This window comes from Balaenoptera physalus (genome assembly GCF_965194825.1).
Source record: "Balaenoptera physalus genome assembly, chromosome: 19".
Classification (NCBI taxonomy): Eukaryota; Metazoa; Chordata; class Mammalia; order Artiodactyla; family Balaenopteridae; genus Balaenoptera; species Balaenoptera physalus.
This window is the reverse complement of record NC_138900.1, coordinates 14,726,914-14,745,277: the sequence shown is the minus strand read 5'-3', so window position 1 is coordinate 14,745,277 and position 18,364 is coordinate 14,726,914. Positions and strand designations below refer to the sequence as shown.

The 18,364-nt window shown below is 42.3% G+C and overlaps 1 protein-coding gene and 1 pseudogene across 2 annotated transcripts in view; both read right to left on the bottom strand.

Annotated features, from left to right (window-relative positions):
* The window catches only part of WDR87 (WD repeat domain 87), a 59,682-nt gene that overhangs the window by 19,832 nt on the left and 21,486 nt on the right, over positions 1-18,364 (bottom strand). The window lies entirely within an intron of this gene.
* On the bottom strand, positions 911-8,191 carry LOC309649368 (annotated as a pseudogene). Its single transcript has one exon. The product of its transcript is annotated as an uncharacterized misc_RNA (transcript).

Sequence of the window (18,364 nt, the reverse complement as noted above, 5' to 3'; positions counted from 1 at the left end):
GCTATATACAGACCCCTGAGCCATGAAAACTGAGATATATAAATGTTTTTATAAGCTGCTCAGTTCGTGGTCATTTGTTATGCAGCAACAAATAACTAAAACAGTAGTAAACGAATTTATTTTTTTTAATAAATTTATTTATTTATTTATTTTTGGCTGCGTTGGGTCTTCATTGCTGCACACAGGCTTTCTCCAGTTGCAGCGAGCGGGGGCTACTGTTCATTGCGGTGTGTGGGCTTCTCATTGCAGTGGCTTCTCTTGTTCTGGGGCACAGGCCCTAGGTGCATGGGCTTCAGTAGTTGTGGCATGCGGACTCAGTAGTTGTGGCTCGCGGGCTCTAGAGTGCAGGCTCAGTAGTTGTGGCACACGGGCTTAGTTGCTGCATGGCATGTGGGATCTTCCCAGACCAGGGCTCGAACCCGTGTCCCCTGCATTGGCAGGCGGATTCTTAACCACTGTGCCACCAGGGAAGTCCTGTAGTAAAAGAATTTATATGTTAATATCCATAATGTGTTAGGCTATGAGTCTTAGGAATGAGCGATTCACAGAATTGGAATTAAGAGCTCTGCAGAAGGCTAGTTGCTAAGATGGAAAAAAAGCTTCTTTTCCTAGTATTTATAAATTATGAGTCTTCCTTCACTTGGGTTTTAGGTATGGCTTTATTTTGGCTGCAAGATATAGAAATACCAACCAGGAATAAACCAATAAATCTTCCCAACTTGTGGAAGCCATGGGGTACAAGGCAGTGGGGGGAAAAGCTCACTTATGAGCTCAGTCCGAAATTAGAAAACATTCAAGAAAACAGTACACTATGAATAAATTTCAGTGAACACAATGAAGAGCAGAAGTCACACTCCTTCCCTCAGTCAGGAAATATAACTACTGTTAATAACCAAGGGGCTTCCCTGGTGGCACAGTGGTTGAGAATCTGCCTGCCAATGCAGGGGACATGGGTTCGAGCCCTGGTCTGGGAAGATCCCACATGCCGCGGAGCAACTAGGCCCGTGAGCCACAATTACTGAGCCTGCGCATCTGGAGCCTGTGCTCCGCAACAAGAGAGGCCGCGACAGTGAGAGGCCCGCGCACCGCGATGAAGAGTGGCCCCCGCTTGCCGCAACTAGAGAAAGCCCTCACACGGAAACGAAGACCCAACACAGCCATAAATAAATTAATTAATTAAATTTAAAAAAAAAAAAAAAAAAAAAAAAGAATCTGCCTGCCAATGCAGGGGACATGGGTTCGAGCCCTGGTCTGGGAAGATCCCACATGCCGAGGAGCAACCAAGCCTGTGAGGCACAACTACTGAGCCTGCGCATCTAGAGCCTGTGCTCCGCAACAAAAGAAGCCACGACAATGAGAAGCCCACGCACCACGATGAAGAGTAGCCCCCGCTCGCCACAACTAGAGAAAGCCCGCACACAGAAACAAAAACCCAACACAGCCAAAAATAAATAAATAAATTTATATTAAAAAAAAAAACAAAAACAAAAATCAAGGGCTTCCCTGGTGGCGCAGTGGTTAAGAATCTGCCTGCCAATGCAGGGGTCACGGGTTCGAGCCCTGGTCTGGGAATATCCCACATGCCACAGAGCAACTAAGCCCATGTGCCACAACTACTGAAGCCCGCACGCCTAGAGCCCGTGGTCTGCAACAAGAGAAGCCACCGCAATGAGAAGCCCGCACACCACAACGAAGAGTAGCCCCTGCTCACTGCAACTAGAGAAAGCCACAGGCAGCAACAAAGACAAGGAAGGAGGGGAGGGAGGGAGGATGGAAGGGAGGGAGGGAGGAAGGAAGGAAGAAAAGAAAAGAAAAGAAGAGCAGTAAAAGATATATGAAGAAATAATGCCCCCCACCCCCCCCAAAAAAAAAACAATAACCAACAGTAGATACAAAAAACCTGGGGAAAGAAAATACTATTAAAGAAAATAGTATTAAAAACATCAGACAGGTTTGAAAAAGATGGGATAGACCTTAAATCAGTTAACTGATTTGACACAGCTAAAAAGAAAATGAGTAACCTAACAATTAGATCAGAGGAGATTAAAGAGAAGGTTAACTTAGACAGCTATAGAAACTGTGAGAGTCCAAGAGGCAATGTTGTTGAATGAGAAGTGCCAGCCTACAAATAATCATTTCTAGAAGGAATCAATAGAGTAAATGAGGGAGAGGAAATAAGAAAATGTTAACATTTGAGAAGTTTCCAGTATTGAAGAAAGACAATCCTCAGATGGTACAATAAAAAACAATTATTACCAAACATTTAAAGAGGAACTAACACTAGTCCTTCCCAAACTCTTCCAAAATAGAAAAGGAGGGAACACTTCCATACTTACTGTATGACGCCAGTGTTGCCTCAATACCAAAACCAGACAAGGACACTATAAGAGAATAAAATTACAGGCCAATATCCCTGATGATCATAGATGTAAAAATCCTCAACAAAATATTAGCAAACTGAGTATAATACATTAAAAGTATACACCATGATCAAGTGAGATTTATTCCAGGAATGAGAGGATGGTTCAACATCCATGAATCAATCAATGTGATACACCACATTAACAAAATGAATAAAAATCATATGATCATCTCAATAGATGCAAAAAAAGAAAGCATTTGACAAAATTCAACATCCATTCATGATAAAAAACAATGTGGGTATAGAGGGGACATAGCTGAACATGATAAAGGACATATATGAGAAGCCCACAGCTAACATCATAATGGTGAGAGACTGAAAGCTTTTCCTGTAAGATCAGGAACAAGACAAGGTTGCCTACTCTCACCACTTTTATTCAACATAGTACTGGGAGTCTTAGCCAGAGCAATTAAGCAAGAAAAGGAAATAAAAGCTATCCAAGTTGGAAAAGAACTAAAACTATGTCTATTTGCAGACGATATGATATATATATAGAAAACCCATAAGATGCCACCAAAAAACTGTTAGAACTAATAAATGAATTCAGTAAAGTTGCAAGATGCAAAATCAATATCCAGAAAATCTGTTGGACTCCCAGACCTCTCCCCTGAGATCTGACTCCTGCTCCAGGATCTCCTCCCAATACTCCCAAGCTTCTGATCTCCTGGGCTCCCAAGCTTTTCCTTAGAATCTGTCATCTCCTCCAGGACTTCGATAATTCATATGCCCAAGGTCTTCTATTGGGCTTCTAAGCATCTCCTTCATGCTCTAGCTCCTCCCTTGCTCTTACAGGCCCTCTCTTTGAGCTCTGCCCCCTCTCCCAAGGTACCCCCAAACTGTCTTGAGGTCCCAGGCCCCTCCTCTAGCCTACAGTTCCTCTCCTATGCTCCCAATACACTAAAATGGGCATAGCCAGAATCTCATTTGAGCCTCATAATGAGCCCCATTTTGCACATGATAAAACTGAGGATTAGAGAGGTGAAATCACTGTCTTGAGATTACATGTTAAATTGAAAGGCAGGGATTCAAATCCTGGTTTGAATCTAAAACCTACATTTTCATCCCCACACTATATCTCATTAAAAATAGCTATCCATTAGAGAAAGAGAACTATATTCCAGGAACTGTATTAAACATTTCACTAAGGTAAGCATTATTATCACCATTTTACTTTGAGGAAACCAAAAACTAAGATTAAAGAGCTAATAAAATGGCAGAGCAAGGACTGGAATGAGAGTTCTTCTGAATTCAAAGTTGGCACTCTTAACCATTATTTCACTCTGTATCCCCATGATGTAGATGAGAACACTGAAGCTTAGAGATGTTGAGGAACTTAAGTCAATTACAAAGTTTATAAAGGGGCAAAATTATGGGTCTTCTTTGCTTCCTCTCATATTAATGCTAAATAAACAAAAGTCCACCCGTCCCAGACACTGTCCCTCCAGGATCTTTTGAGGAAAAGAAATAGTAGCCAAAGAATTTGAGTGCCGGACAGGCTTTTCTATCAAAAGGTGATCAAACACTAGCCCTTACCCTCCAAAGGATGTAGTCTACTCAGTGAAAAACTTGTCCCTCTTAAGACAAAGTTTATTTGGTTTTTTTCTGGCTACTTTCTAGGGGATCCTAGGCTAGGGGGGGGCGGGGGAAGAGAAATAAGTCAGAATATTTGTTACAATTGAGAGATGTCATTTTATTCAGTACATAATAATAGGTTTCTGGAGCTGAATGAAAAGGAGTCCTTGTCTAGTCCCACCTTGAAGTGGGGAACAGGTAAGGAGGCTTAAAATCTGTGGCCCAGGCTTATTTTCCAGTAAGACCCCGGAGTCTTAATATTAGGCCAAATCAGAGAGTGGGAGTAGGGATGTTGGGCAGCCTCTCAATTCGATAAGGATTGACTTGTGGTAGCCTTTTCCAGGCAAGTTCTAAGAACCCATACTGGGTGATGCCCACAGGTTGGATAGTATGCACCCTATTCTGCCCAGGCAAGGGTACAACATTCTGGAACTCAAGGGGACCTGCAGGGGCATGAGAACTACCACAAAACAGGCCATAGAATAACCGTTCACCAAGTACCAACTCCTTGGTTTTCAGGGCCTTTTTGTAGATGGTCTCTTGTGGTTGGAGTTTCTTTCTCTGCAGCAACTCTAGTAGCAGCCTCTGGATTCGGGGGGACTTAAGTTGGTACAGGTCCATGAGATGGTAGAACTGATCCATCCAAGCAGCACTGTCTTTAGCATATCACTCCTGCAACATCCGCAAAACATGGTACAATGCCACAAATGTCTCCCACTGAGGCAACTCTTCCTTTTCTTTAGAGATGGGCTGTGCCTTCTTCTCCAATTGGGGCAACTTGAGGGGCCTGCCTTTACCCTTAAAAGCCCTGAGATCCTTCTGAAACCTCAGTGCTAGAGTTTGTTTTTCCACAGAGGTATGGGCACCTGTGAAAATGTCTCTTGTGGCAGGATAAAAAGGTCGCACTTCCATCTCTTCGAGAACATTGGATAACTGCTGTGCCCATGCACTCCTGTAAGGCTCTCCTAAGAGTTGCCAAGTTATAGCCTTTGGGTCTTGAATTCTCTTGGTAGTTGATGGTAACACTGGTGCAGGGCTGGGCTGGGCTTTCTTCTTTGCCTTGTGAAATTTGGGGAGCTCACCCCTTCCCCTCAAGGCTCGGAAGTCCAAGGACAGGGATTCTTTATCCACAGAGGGGTAGACAGCTGTAGGAACATCCTTTCTGATTGGATAAAGGTGCTTTAACTCCTTGACAGCAGTAGATAACTGTTGTACCTGCTTCTTCCTATAGAACTCAGCTAAGAGATGCCAACTGAGAGCTTGTGGGATTTGAGTCCTCTTAGTAGATGATGGTAACACTGGTTTAGGGATAGGGAATGGCTCTAGCCAGCTCTCCATTTCTTTTCTTCTAATTGGAGGGCTCACTTTTTTATTTTTGGAGGGCTCACTTTTAAGTGTACTAGACTCAAAACATCTTTATAAGGTTGTGATATATCTATGTGACCTATCTGTAGGCTCTGCTGGAGATGTTTAGCAGTGGCTTTAAGATTGTACAGATGCATCCATTTCAAATATCCCTTTGAAGTGAAGTGTCTGAGGAGTTGGCTCGGTCCATGGAAACTGTCCCTTGAAAGTTGTTCTCCTGCTTCCAGTCTTATTAAAGCATTACTAATCCAGTCCTCAACTGAGAATCTTACTTCTGAGTGGCAAGGCCTTTTAGCTGGCATAGAGGTAAGTGCTGGGGCTGGGGCTGGGGCTGGGGCTGGGGCAGGGGCCTGACCCTCAGTTTTGCCCATCAAAGAATCCTGATACTTCAAGAATCACTTCCACCTGTCACCTTTGGGCCTACGTTCAGGTTTCTGGGGTTCCATGAAACCACAGGTAATATCAGGTAAGTGGGACTTTGGCCTGTGGAGGCCTTCTGGGGTCTGGGTCTCTGTTTCCATGACTTGTGAAAACATGCCGCTGGCTTTCTCCAAGAGTACCTCCTCTTGTGTTCCCCATGACCTTGTCATGTGGTGTGCTCCAAGAAGTTGACTTTCCTGTCCTTCCAAATCCAATGATACCCTAACACTTTCAGGGGCATTCCCTTTTCTTTTTCCAGGGCTACAGGGAGTGGCCTTTTGAAGGGGCTCTTCATAATTGTTGGCCACATAGCCTTATCCATAACTGTGGGACCTCCCTTTCCATAAAGCAATCTCTCTTTCTTAGGAGCCATTTCCCTTCCTGCTGTACCCTCCCTTTTCTCAGCACAAACCTCACCTTCTGTTGCTAGCTTCGATAAGTTCACTTCTTCCTTTGGGAGCTCTGTTTTCAGTACTCTCTCCTCTTCTGAGAGCATCGCCTCCATAAGTCCGCTCTCTTGTTCCTTCTCTCTACTCATGCCCTCCTCATCCTTCTGCCTTGCCTCCCTTTCCTCCTCCTCCTCCTCTTTTTCCTCTGTCTTCTCCATTTCTTCCTCTTCCTCCTCTTCCTCACTCAGGCTCTCCTCCTCCTCCTCCATGCTCAGGTGCCCCCCCTCCTCATTGCTGAGGGGCTCCTTCTCTTCCGTATGTGGGCCCTCTTTTTTCTTCTTACTCAGCTTCTCTTTCTCCTGAGTCAATTTCTTTTCCTTTTTCCTTATTTGGGTTGAACTCTTTTTCTTATGCTTCTTAGCCAACCTCTCCTCCAGTTCCTCTTCACTCGGGCTTACTTTCTTTTTCTTCTTCTTAATCAGGTATTTCCTTTTCTCTTTCCTGGGCAGAATCTCCTCCTCCTCTCCTTCCTCAGTGAGGCTCTCCTCCTCTATCCTCTTCTTAGTTGGAGCTTCCATTTCCTTCTCAATCAAACTCTCAGATAAGCCTTCAAACAGTATGTCTCTGATATTCTCTAATAACCACTTTACCTGGGTCTTTTCTGGTTTATTTTCCTCAGTTATCTTCAGAAGCTTCTTCAGCTGCTTTTTTCCTAACAGATTTTGCTGCTGGACCTCCTCTAACATACTCTCTACCTGGGTTTTATCTAATAGTATCTTTTCCTGGACCTTCTCTAATAAGCTTTGGTCCTCCTTCAAGCTCTCTTCATCAGTCAGTGTTCTCTCTTTGGTAGCCAGTCTGTCATCTTCTAGTTTTCTTTCTTTCTGAACCAGCTCCTTCTCTTCTTTGGTTATTTCCTCCTGTTCCTTAAAAAACTCCCACCTCTGGCCATCAATTTCACTCCTTCCCATAATGAATGATCGTTCTTCTTCAGGTATTCCTAGTTCTTTCAATGGCGCTGTACTCATTTCTCTAATTGTTTTAGCCAGGATCCTCAACAGGTGACTCTCTTTCTTCCTTGTGTCTTTTTTTCTGGAACTAGCCTCTTTTTCTTCAGAACTAATCCCCGTTCCCATAGCCAGTTTCCTCATTTCCTGTATACTCTCCTCTTGATTCTTTTCTTTTCTTCCTTGGCAACACCCATCTCCTTGGTCCTTATGTCATAGGCCAATTTCCTGTCTTTATCGGACAATGTACCTTCTTCTTCCATAATTTCTTTCTCTTCTTGGGTTATTTTTTCCTTTCCCTTAGTTATGCCAGTTCCTTCCCTGGCTATTGCCTTTTCCTTCTCGGCAATATGCCTCTCTTCCTTGGCCAGTATACTGTCTTCCTGAGTCAGTCTTTTCTCCGATGCCCTTTCTTTTTGCTGGGACTTTTTCTTCATTTCACCAGCTTGTTTCTTCTCTTCTAGGAACAATTTCTCTTTTTCCCAGGCCCATTGTTTTTTTCGATCACTCTCTTTCTCCTCTTTCTGACTCCATATTCTCTCTTTCTGGGCCTGTTTCTCCTCTTGTAGGGCTAGTTGTTCTTTTTCACAGGTCCATTTTTTTTTTCCTCAATGGCTTTCCTATCTTTTCCAACCATTTCTCTTCTTTTATAGCTTTCTTCTTTTTTTCCATGACCTGTTTCTCTTCTTTTGGGGATACTTTTTCAATTTTCTCTATCTTTTTCTCCTCTTTTGGGGCCAGTTTCATTTTTTCTCTGGCTGTTTTTTTCCCTCAGCTTTTTCTACTTTTGGAGCCAATTTCTCCTTTTTCTGATCCCATCTCTTTCCTTCCCAGGCCTGTTTCTTTTCTTTCAGTGACTGTCTCTCCATTTCCCCAGCCTCTTCATTCTCTTCTAGGTCCACTTTTTTCCCTGAGGCCTGTTGTCTCTTTTTCTTGGTTATTTTCTCCTCTTTCTGGTCCCTTCTCTCCTTTCTCCAAGCTTTTTGCCTTTTTTGGGGTCTGTTTAACATCTTGTTGTGAGTTTCTCCATTTCTCCTAACTTTTCCTCCTCATTTTGGCCCAGTTTCTTTCTTTTCTTGGCTAATTGTTTGTCCTTGACCTCTTTCTCCTCTTTCTTAGCCTGCCTCTCCTTCTGATCCACTTTCTCTGTTTCTCAACTTGCTTTTTCTTTTCTTGGATTTGTTTCTTTTTATGGGCCTCTTTTTTTCTCCATTACTAATGACTTCTTCTTCTCTCAGGTCAATTTAATCTCTTTCTCTGCTGAGCTGCCTCTTTGTAATGCCTGTTTTCCCTCTTTCCTAGACAGTCCTTCCTCTTCTTTAGACAAATGTTCCTCTTCCTGAGCCAATTTCCCCCTTTCCCAGGCCTCTTCCTCCACATGTTCCTCCATACCCCAGATGTGTTTCTTCTTTTCGTGATACTTCATTATTTTTTCAATTTGTTTCTCTAGGTCCTGGATTAGTTCCTCCTTGTCCCAGGCCAGCTCCTCTTCTTCCTCACCCAGCTTCTCCTCTTCCTCGCCCAGCTCGTCCTCTTCCTCACTCAGCTCTTCCTCTTCCTTGCCCAGCTTCTCCTCTTTCTCCTCTTCCTTGCCCAGCTCCTCCTCTTCATGGGACAACTTACTCTCTTCCCAGACAGGCAACCCCTCTTCCTGGGCCAGCATAGCCTTCTCCCAGTACCACTTCCTTCCCTCCGGGGTTACCGTCCCCTCTTTCCAGTTCACCCTCTTTCTTTGCCCCAGTAATTTCTTTTCTCTTCCAGTCACCTTCTTTTCTCCTAGGACTAACTTCCACTCTTCCTTGGTTAATTTCTTTTGTGAGGAAGGCAGTATTTCTTCCTCCCAAGCTCCTTTTTCTTTTTGGTGGGTCAGTTTCTTATCCTTGGTCAGTTTCTCCTTTCCCTGAATTAATTTCTTCTCTTGCTTACTCAGTTTCCTTTCTTCCCTAGTTATTTTCCCTTTTTGTGTGGCTAGTTTTGTTACTTTTTAAAATTTCCTTTTCTCTAATGCTAGGTCATCTTCTAAGAAACTAACCTTCTTTTTCTTGACTTTAGAAAACACCTTGCCTTTCTTTAACACTGTTTTACTTCCTTGTTCTCTCGATCCTACTGTCCCTTCTTCCTTCACAACCTCTTTAACCACTTCTTCTGTTAGTGGCACATAGCATCCGAGTCCAATTACGGCCGCAGCAGACCCGCCGCCCCTGCTGGGGAGCAGAACCACAGACAGTGAAGAGGCTATAAAAGTAGGGCAGGTGGTACAATGAGAAAGCGTAGTTAGTCTGGCAGAAAAAAGTGGTGTTATCAATAAACTGCGGTTTCTGCAGATCCATATCAATATCCAGCTGCCGCAGCAAGTTCCCAAAGGCAAGGTTCCATTCCTTCACTACACCTTCACTGCCTCCTGTTAGTAAGGTATGGGTCTCTGGCTGGCTTTGGACACATATCACTGGTGAGGAATGAGCCTGGAAGCTGTGGAGGAAGTTACCTCGGTCTAGACCCCAAGCATGGATTTCTCTGTCCTTGTTTCCAGCACAGAAATAGCTCTGAGAGACACAAGTGAAGGAGCAGGTGATGGTGGAGCCACTGGTGATGGGAGTAAACTTCTTTACCTCTTCCAGCTGGCCCTGACCCTGGTGGGTGAAGACTCTCACCTTATTCTCACAAAGAGCCAGGAGGGAGCCCTGGGGGCCATTCAGGGAAAAGGCCTGTACAAGCTCACCACCAGGCATAGGCACAGTTTCTGCCATTTGGAGACCCCTGCTGTTTGGCAAGATAAACCAGGCATTTGTTTTGAATATGGTTCCACCCAGTTTAAGGAGACAAAATAGTTGTCATCAATGGAGTAGAAGCAGATGAAAGGCTTGCTCTCAGGATAGTGAGGCTCTTGGTATAGAATCTCAGGCCAGTCACCCAGTACAATCACATCATTCTTCGTTTTTTCATCAACCTGAGAGAGAAGAGTAGCCTGAGCTAAGGGGGCTGAGTCCCCAAACACTCATTCATTCAATGAATACTTATTGAGGGATTAGTGGAAATTTGTTGTTCTTTAGCTAACCAACATTTATTCACCCTACTACTAGAAAGCACTGTTGGGGTGAGCACTCCCTCACCCTCAGAATACATCCTAATTCATCAAAGTACCTTCCAGCCTTTCTCAACCAAAGTTCCGTAAAGAGAAGTAAGCCCTAATATCCCAAAGTATCCATTCTACATAATAAATTAATTCTTCCCTGTGCATCTGGAATTCTTCCCTGTGCATCTTCCCTGCTACTAGTTATGTACCATCCTTAAGAGAACTGAGAAAATAGCCCCTCAAATCATTTTCTGTGTTCTATGGGTCAGTTGAGGAGCCACATTTGAGAAAGGCTGGTATATTCTATGACAGACACTGGGGATACAATGCTGAGCAAAAGAGATATGGCCTAAGCTCTTAAAAGATGAGAGTCCATGGGACTTCCCTGGTGGCGCAGTGGTTAAGACTCCGCCTGCCAATACAGGGGACACGGGTTCGAGCCCTGGGCCGGGAAGATCCCACATGCCGTGGAGCAACTAAGCCCATGCACCACAACTACTGAGCCTGCGCTCTAGAGCCCGCAAGCCACAACTACTGAGCCCGTGTGCTGCAACTACTGAAGCCCACACGCCTAGAGCCTGTGCTCCACAACAAGAGAAGCCACCACAATGAGAAGCCTGTGCATCGCAACCAAGAGTAGCCCCTGCTCACCGCAACTAGAGAAAGCCCGTGTGCAACAATGAAGGCCCAACACAGCCAAAAATAAATAAATAAATAAATATTAAAGAGGACAGGAGTGAAGTGGGAGTTTTATGAAGTCTAAAATAGGACAAAGTGTAGAAAAAGTAAGCTGTTAGGTGAGCTTAGGTGAGTCAGTTGTAGCACAGCAAAAATAACACAGGAGCCTGGCTTTTCAGCCCTCCTATAACTCTCTTCACTGGAATGCTCATTCTTGAAGACATAATTTTGTAGACACAATTATGTCTATCCTCTTCACTACTGTATGCAAAAGTCACTCACCTGTTCAACAAAGATTTACTCACTGTTGATTACATGCCAGGCTCTGTGCTGAGCGCTGTAGATAAAGCAGTGAACAAGAATGATTATCTGCCTGCATGGAGTTTACTATCTAATATGGAAGGCAGACACTGAACAAGTTAAAGTAGATGTCTAGTTCTGGCAAGATGCCAGACTAAAATAACCTAAAAGCCTCCCACTACAAACTCCTAGAAATTCTGGGTAAAATAACAAGTAGCTAAATTCCAGGAGCCAGAAATGAAGAAAGGTTGGGGGGAAAGACACAGCAATAAATGCAAACTGCTTCTGTGATTGTCCTGAAAAGGTGTAGTTATCAGAGCCTCAGACTGACCATAATGGCTGGGAGGTAGGGTAGTACTGCCTTGTCTAAGAAAGGAGAAAGGATCTGGACCATAAGAGATAGGGAGTTGGAACTGAGACTCCTCCATTACCTTCGAGAGACATACTTCCATAGACAAAGCTGGCTCATGACCAGCTTCCTGAAAGCTTATACACCTTTAAACATTTGTCCAGGCATGAGTCGGGAACCTATACACCTCCAAATTCAGGGGATACCTGAATGGGTATCATCAAGCTCTCCAAATGATACTCTGACACATACCTCATAAGGAAGAGAGGCAAGATGGAAGGAGAAATACCACAGAGCATACCAACAATTCTTTCTGAAGAAATCATTTAAAATCTACACCTGAGAGGGTAGTGAGCTGGGGCGGGGTGGGGGTGGGGGGTCACAAAAATCTCCTTCATAATCTCTTAGCATGCTCTTTGTGGGTTATCTGACATCTAATGTTCTCAAATTAAATTCCCAGAATATTGAAAGCCACATTTAACATTCTGTTATATGTGTATATTAAAAATTCTAAGGAAACCACCAAAAAGAAAGAAACAAATAGAATGTATGATTTAATCAGGGGAAAGGGGATAGGAAATAAAGGTAATACAAGTCAATCCAATAGAAGAAATGTAAGACAAAACAGAAGAAGGAAAAAAGAGGTAATGTAAATAGAAAGAAATAAGGTGATAGAAACAAGTCTAAATATGTCATGATCATAATAAGTACAGACTGAACTCATTAGATAAAAGACAGATTTTCAGATTAGATTTTTTTTAAATGAATAAAGTATAGTTGTATGCTGTTAGTAAGAGACAAATCTAAAATTCAAAAACATAGAAGCTTTAAAGTATCATTACTACCATGGTCTTCTGTTCTGAAGATCATCTAAAAGCAATAAAGAGAATAAAAAGATCTTTGCAAACTCCACATTCAGCAAAACCAGGAGATAAGTATATTTGGTAGATAATAAATTACATGTAAGGGCTGACAAAAGCAGCTGAAATTAGGGGCAATTATGAAATAGAAACTGGAAACAAGAAACTATAGAGAGAAATTTGAGCATAAAGAAGGACAAATAGAGGCAGATCTAAAAAAAAAAAAAAAATGAGGAAAATTACATGTCCTAAAGAAGAGGTTTCCACCATCAGGGACCTCCTACTTGTAACTACAACTGCAAGAAACTGGGAAGCAAAAGCAGAGGAAGGAGGGCTATTCAATCCCTTATAAAAGCCTTATATGTGATGGAAGACAAGAAGTAAGCTTTAATGTTGTGAAAACCAGCTGGCCGGGAACTTTACCCTGACCTCTTCAACACACCCAGGAACTTCTTACAAAGAACTAGTCCAAGAAAACCCAACTCAGACAATGATGTGTAAGAAGAAAGGAACAAGTACAACATTAATCCAAAGCTACAAAAAGAACTATGAAGGAACAAAGAAAGAAAGAAAGAAAAAAACAAAACTATTCACTAGAAAACTGCTACAATGGATCAGATAAAAATTTAACTAAATATTTTTCATGAATTTTTAAAAAATAATAATTCAATTGACTCTATGATGGAAGACCAAAAAGCAAAAATATAAGAACTTAGGAAAGAGATGGTGAAACAACAGAGTAAGATAAAAGGTGAGCAGGCAGAAATTGAAGAATAATCAAATATCACAAATACAAGGACAAACCTTGAAGAAACACAAAGGAGAAAAACTCAGAAACATAGAGAATAAAAATGGGAAAACCAAAAAGAAACAAAAATAGAAAGAATTACTTAGAAAATAATATATATTTTCAACAAATGGTACTGGGACAATTGACTATCCACATGCAAACGAATGAATTTGTACCCCTATCTCACACCATACACAAACATTAGCTCAACATGGATTGAATACCTAAATGTAAGAGCTAAAACTCTAAAACCTTTTAGAAGAAAACAAAGGTATAAATCTTTCTGACCTTGGAGTAGACAATGGTTTCATAGATACAATATCTAAACCACAAGCAACCAAAGGGGAAAAAAAAGATGAACTGAACTTCATCAAAACCTGCTGTACATCAAAGGACACTATCAAAAAAGTAAAAAGACAACACACAGAATGGGAGAAAATATTTGCAAATCATCTATTTGATGAGGGTATAATATCTAGAATATATAAAGGACTATTACAACTGAATAAAAAGCCAAATAACCCAAATTAAAAATAGGCTAAGGATTTGAAAAGACATTTCTCCAAAGAAGAAATACAAATGGCCAATACCCACGTGAAAAGATGTTCAACATCATTAGTCTTTAGGGAAATACAAATCAAAACAACAAGATATCACCTAAGATCCACTAGAATGGCTATAATTTTTTTAAATGGAAAATAAGTGTTGGCAAGGATGTGGAGAAATTGGAACCAAATTGTCAAAACTTGGAAGACATCCTTTGATAGATAAATGAATAAATAAACTGCAGTACCTCCAGACAATGGAATATTATTCCATTTTACTTTGCCCAAACCTGTAGGATGCACACCAAGAGTGAACTCTAAGGCATGGGCTTTGGATGATTATGATGTATCAATCTGTAGGTTCCTCCTTGATTAAAAATGTACCATTCTGGTGAGTGATGATACTGAGGGAGAGGTGGGGACAGGGAATATATGGGAAATCTCTGTACCTTCCTCTCAATTTTGTTATAAAACTGAAAATGCTCTAAAAATTAGTTTTTAAAATATCTTCACTCAAAAACTTTTATATAAGTGTTCACAGTAGCATTATTCATAATAGCCCAAAAGTATAAACAATCTAAATGTCCATCAACTGATGAATGAATAAAAAAAATTTTTTTCAGCCATAAAAAGGAGGGAGTACTGGTACATGCTACAACATGGATGAACCTTGAAAATATTATATTATGCTAAAATATTATGTCTGGATGAAAGCATCCAGACACTGAATAATTACACAAAAGCTAATTACAGGGCTTCCCTGGTGGCGCAGTGGTTGAGAATCTGCCTGCCAATGCAGGGGACACGGGTTCGAGCCCTGGTCTGGGAAGATCCCACATGCCGCGGAGCAACTAGGCCCGTGAGCCACAATTACTGAGCCTGCGCGTTTGGAGCCTGTGCTCTGCAACAGGAGAGGCCGCGATGGTGAGAGGGCCCGCGCACCGCGATGAAGAGTGGTCCCCACTTGCCGCAATTAGAGAAAGCCCTCGCACAGAAACGAAGACCCAACACAGCCATAAATAAATAAATAAATAAATAAATAAAATTAAAAATTAAAAAAAAAAAAAAAGCTAATTACAATGAATTTCAAATGTGAAATTAGGAGCTGTGGGGTCATGAGTATTGGCTCTATTATTTATACTTTTCTGCAACTTCTCTAAATTGTAAACAGGGAATTCCCTGGTGGTCCAGTGGTTAGGACTTGGCGTTTTCACTGCCGGGGCCCGGGTTCAATCCTTGGTTGGGGAACTAAGATCCCGCAAGCCGCGCAGTGCATGGCCAAGGACAACGAAAAAAGCCAATTCCAAAATAGTCAACAAATATTTATTGAGATTCTACTTTATAAGATGTATTTCGCTATCCACTGGATATCCTAAGATCAAAAGCAGTCACTGTCCTCAAGGAACTTCAATTGTTAAAATTTGGTAATTGCTGTAATGGAGCACCTGAAGCTGCATGGGACAGACTCTAGGGAGGAAATGCAGGTACTCAGCATGGGAGAAGCATGAGGGGGCTGCCAGGCAGATAAGGCTTACTAAAGCATTCCAGCAGGAGAGAATGGCACAGACACTTAAAGTGTGATTTATGCCAAAAACTACATAGGAGTTAAATATTCTTATAGCACAAAGTTCAAGAGGGTAGAGGAAGAAAAATGTCTAGACAGGTGGGAGTCAATATTAAGTGCCATACTAAGGAGTTCAATTTTTATCCTGAGTAGGTGTTAGAGAAACACCAAAAACAACTTTATATAATCTAATTTAGAGCAGTGGGAAAGGAAAAGCAAATTATGAGAGCAATATAAAATACTTAGGGGTTAGACTCTATGGGTCTTGAAGATTAGTTGGGGTGGAGAGTCAGGAAAAGAGAAGTCTGTAATGGTTTGTGGGTTTCTGAGCTAGGCTCTGAATGAAATTTGGTGCATTCAGATGGGCTAAAGAGTAAGAGTAGGTATGGAGGAGAGAAGGTCAGTTTGATTTTGGATTTGTTGAGGTGGTTATGGAATATCTAAATGAAGACAACTGGATATGTGGGTCTGGAGATCAGGAAAAGGTCTGGGTTGGAAACAAATATGAAAATGATCAACCTTTAGGGACAGCTGAAGCCAGGCACCTGGAGGAGTATGCCCACAGGGGAATACGCAGCATGAGAAGGAGACCTGATAACAAGATAATTATGGGGAAGCACTCTGAGAAAGAACAACTATAGAAAGATAGGATGTTCTCTCAGAAACCAGAGGAGAGTTTCATGAAGGTAAGTCAACTGTAACAGAGAGGTCAAGTAAGATGAACCAAAGAGTGGATTTGGTAAATGGTACTGGTGTCTTTCACGAGAACAGGATCACAGAAGAGTGATTCTTGAAGTCAGATTGGAGGGAGCTGAGGACTAAATGAAAAGTAAGAAACTTAAGTGCAGCTCTTCAAAAGCTTGGGGATGATGGGGAGAGAGGGAGGAGGGGAGAAAGTGAGAGAGAGGGAGAGAGGTAGAAGAGAATATAGGGTCAAGGAAAGTTATTTTTATCTCCAGATTTTTCATTATTAAGTTCAATAGACATAAGATTACTCTGTCAAATTGCTATAAAAGTTACTAAATACTTTCTCTGAATTTCTGTACTTATCTTGTTGAGGACCAGGGCAAACAGCTCTTGGATGGCACTAGAGTGCTAAGGAGGACTGCCTTAGGGATTCCTATTCCTAGCTGAACAATTCCAAGCATTTCTCTTCCACCTAGCAACAGTTACTACCTCACTTCAATTTCTACCACGAGTAAACTTTAAACTTTCCAAAATCCTGCATATGACTCTCAAGGACATGCATGGGAAGACCAAATGATTGGCCCCTGGAGACAAGGATTGTTTTAAATGAGATAATTAAACATGTTTAAATGTCAGGAGGGAGAGTGCAAATACAGAAAAGAGAGGATGGGCTGCTACATCAAGCTGATGTGAAGAGAAATGAGGGTCAGGTCCCACAATCTCAGAGACTCCCTAAAGTTTCCTCTGGTTATTTAAGACTTGGAGCTCTGGCTAGGGAAATGGAATATGCCCGACACTTCCGTCTAAATCCTGGGCTGGGGAATTCCCTGGCGATCCAGTGGTTAGGACTCAGCTCTTTCACTGCCGGGGCTGGGTTCAGTCCCTGGTGGGGGAACTAAGATCCCGCAAGCCTTGTGGCAAAAAAAAAAAAAAAAAAATCCTGGGCTAACAGTGCATTTCACCAGGTTTGCCGTGAGAGTCAGGCATTTCCCTTTAACCCCTCTTGGCCTCAGAGAGGAATGCCCCTCTCTTTTTCCCTATGAAAGCCTTTAAAAAGTAAAATGAGATAATGAAATTCAAGAGGTTTTATAATGAAAAAGTACAATATAAATTCAGTGTGCTATTATTGTGAGAGAAATGAAGGGGTATGCTGCGATTGATGGAGAATAGGAGAGATGAAAAACGACACTTGAGAATCAAATAGACTTACATTTACAATCCTAGGTTCTGCCACTTCAGTGTCTTCTTTTTTCCTTTAGACTTCTCAGACTGAACAGTCTTCTCTCGCATATATGAGACATCTTAATGAGCTCAGTGGGAAGAATGCCACTCAATATACATTCTCCAAGTTGGGAACCTGTTACTAACATCCCATAACATCAACGGCTTCCCATTCCCTCTATATTCCCTCCTAGCTCACACACCTTTATCCTCCTCAGAAGATAACATGCCCCTAATTCTACAAGGGATGGACTCTAGTCACAGCTTCCTGTGGAAAGAGTGTCACTAGCTCCAACATCATAATGGTTCAGGCCCCGCCCCCCCCCCGCCCACTTGTGTCCAGTGATGCAGCACCAACATTACTAAGAACCTCAAAATCCTCCCATGAATGTGAGGAGCGCTGGGAAGCAGGGAGAATCTGGCCCTTTGTGATGGTGGAGTGGGGTCACTAACATGCAGTGGGGTGGAGGGGGCATGTAAGCTGACCTCGCGTGACAGAGTGGCTTTGTGAGGGCTGGCCATTTCAGATAGTACAGCCAGATGACTAAAGACACTAATGTGTTGGGATGTGATGTGGAGTTTGGCCGTTTAATATAACCTTTATTGCATGTTTACACATGCCAGGCACTATTCTAAAGTCTGTTCATGCACTGCTCCAATAATGCCTTAAATCAGGGTTGCCAGATAAAATACAATTATATTTGAATTTGATTCCCTGTTAAAATTTGAACTTCAGATAAACAATATTTGGGACTTACTTATGCTAAAAAATTTATCCGTCTTTTAACTGAAATGCAAACTTAACTGGAGGTCCCGCATTTCCCTACTTTAAGGTACTGTGATGCCTTCCTCCAGCCACACAGCTAGAACGTGGCAGGGCCACAGCGTCCGAGTCCAGGCATGTTCTTAGCTATTATGCCACTGTCACCGAATCTGCGGAGATGCGCGTGGGAGGCTCTGGCCTTTATGACAGAGGCCGTGCATCAGCGGCCTGCGTGCGCAGCTGCCCCTTTGTGGTTATAAAGGGGCTCCTCGAGCCCTGTACGACGCCAGTGCCTGAGCCCCACCAAGCCTGATGAAGCCACAAAGCAAAACCTTTTATAAAAACACCGGTGGTAGGAA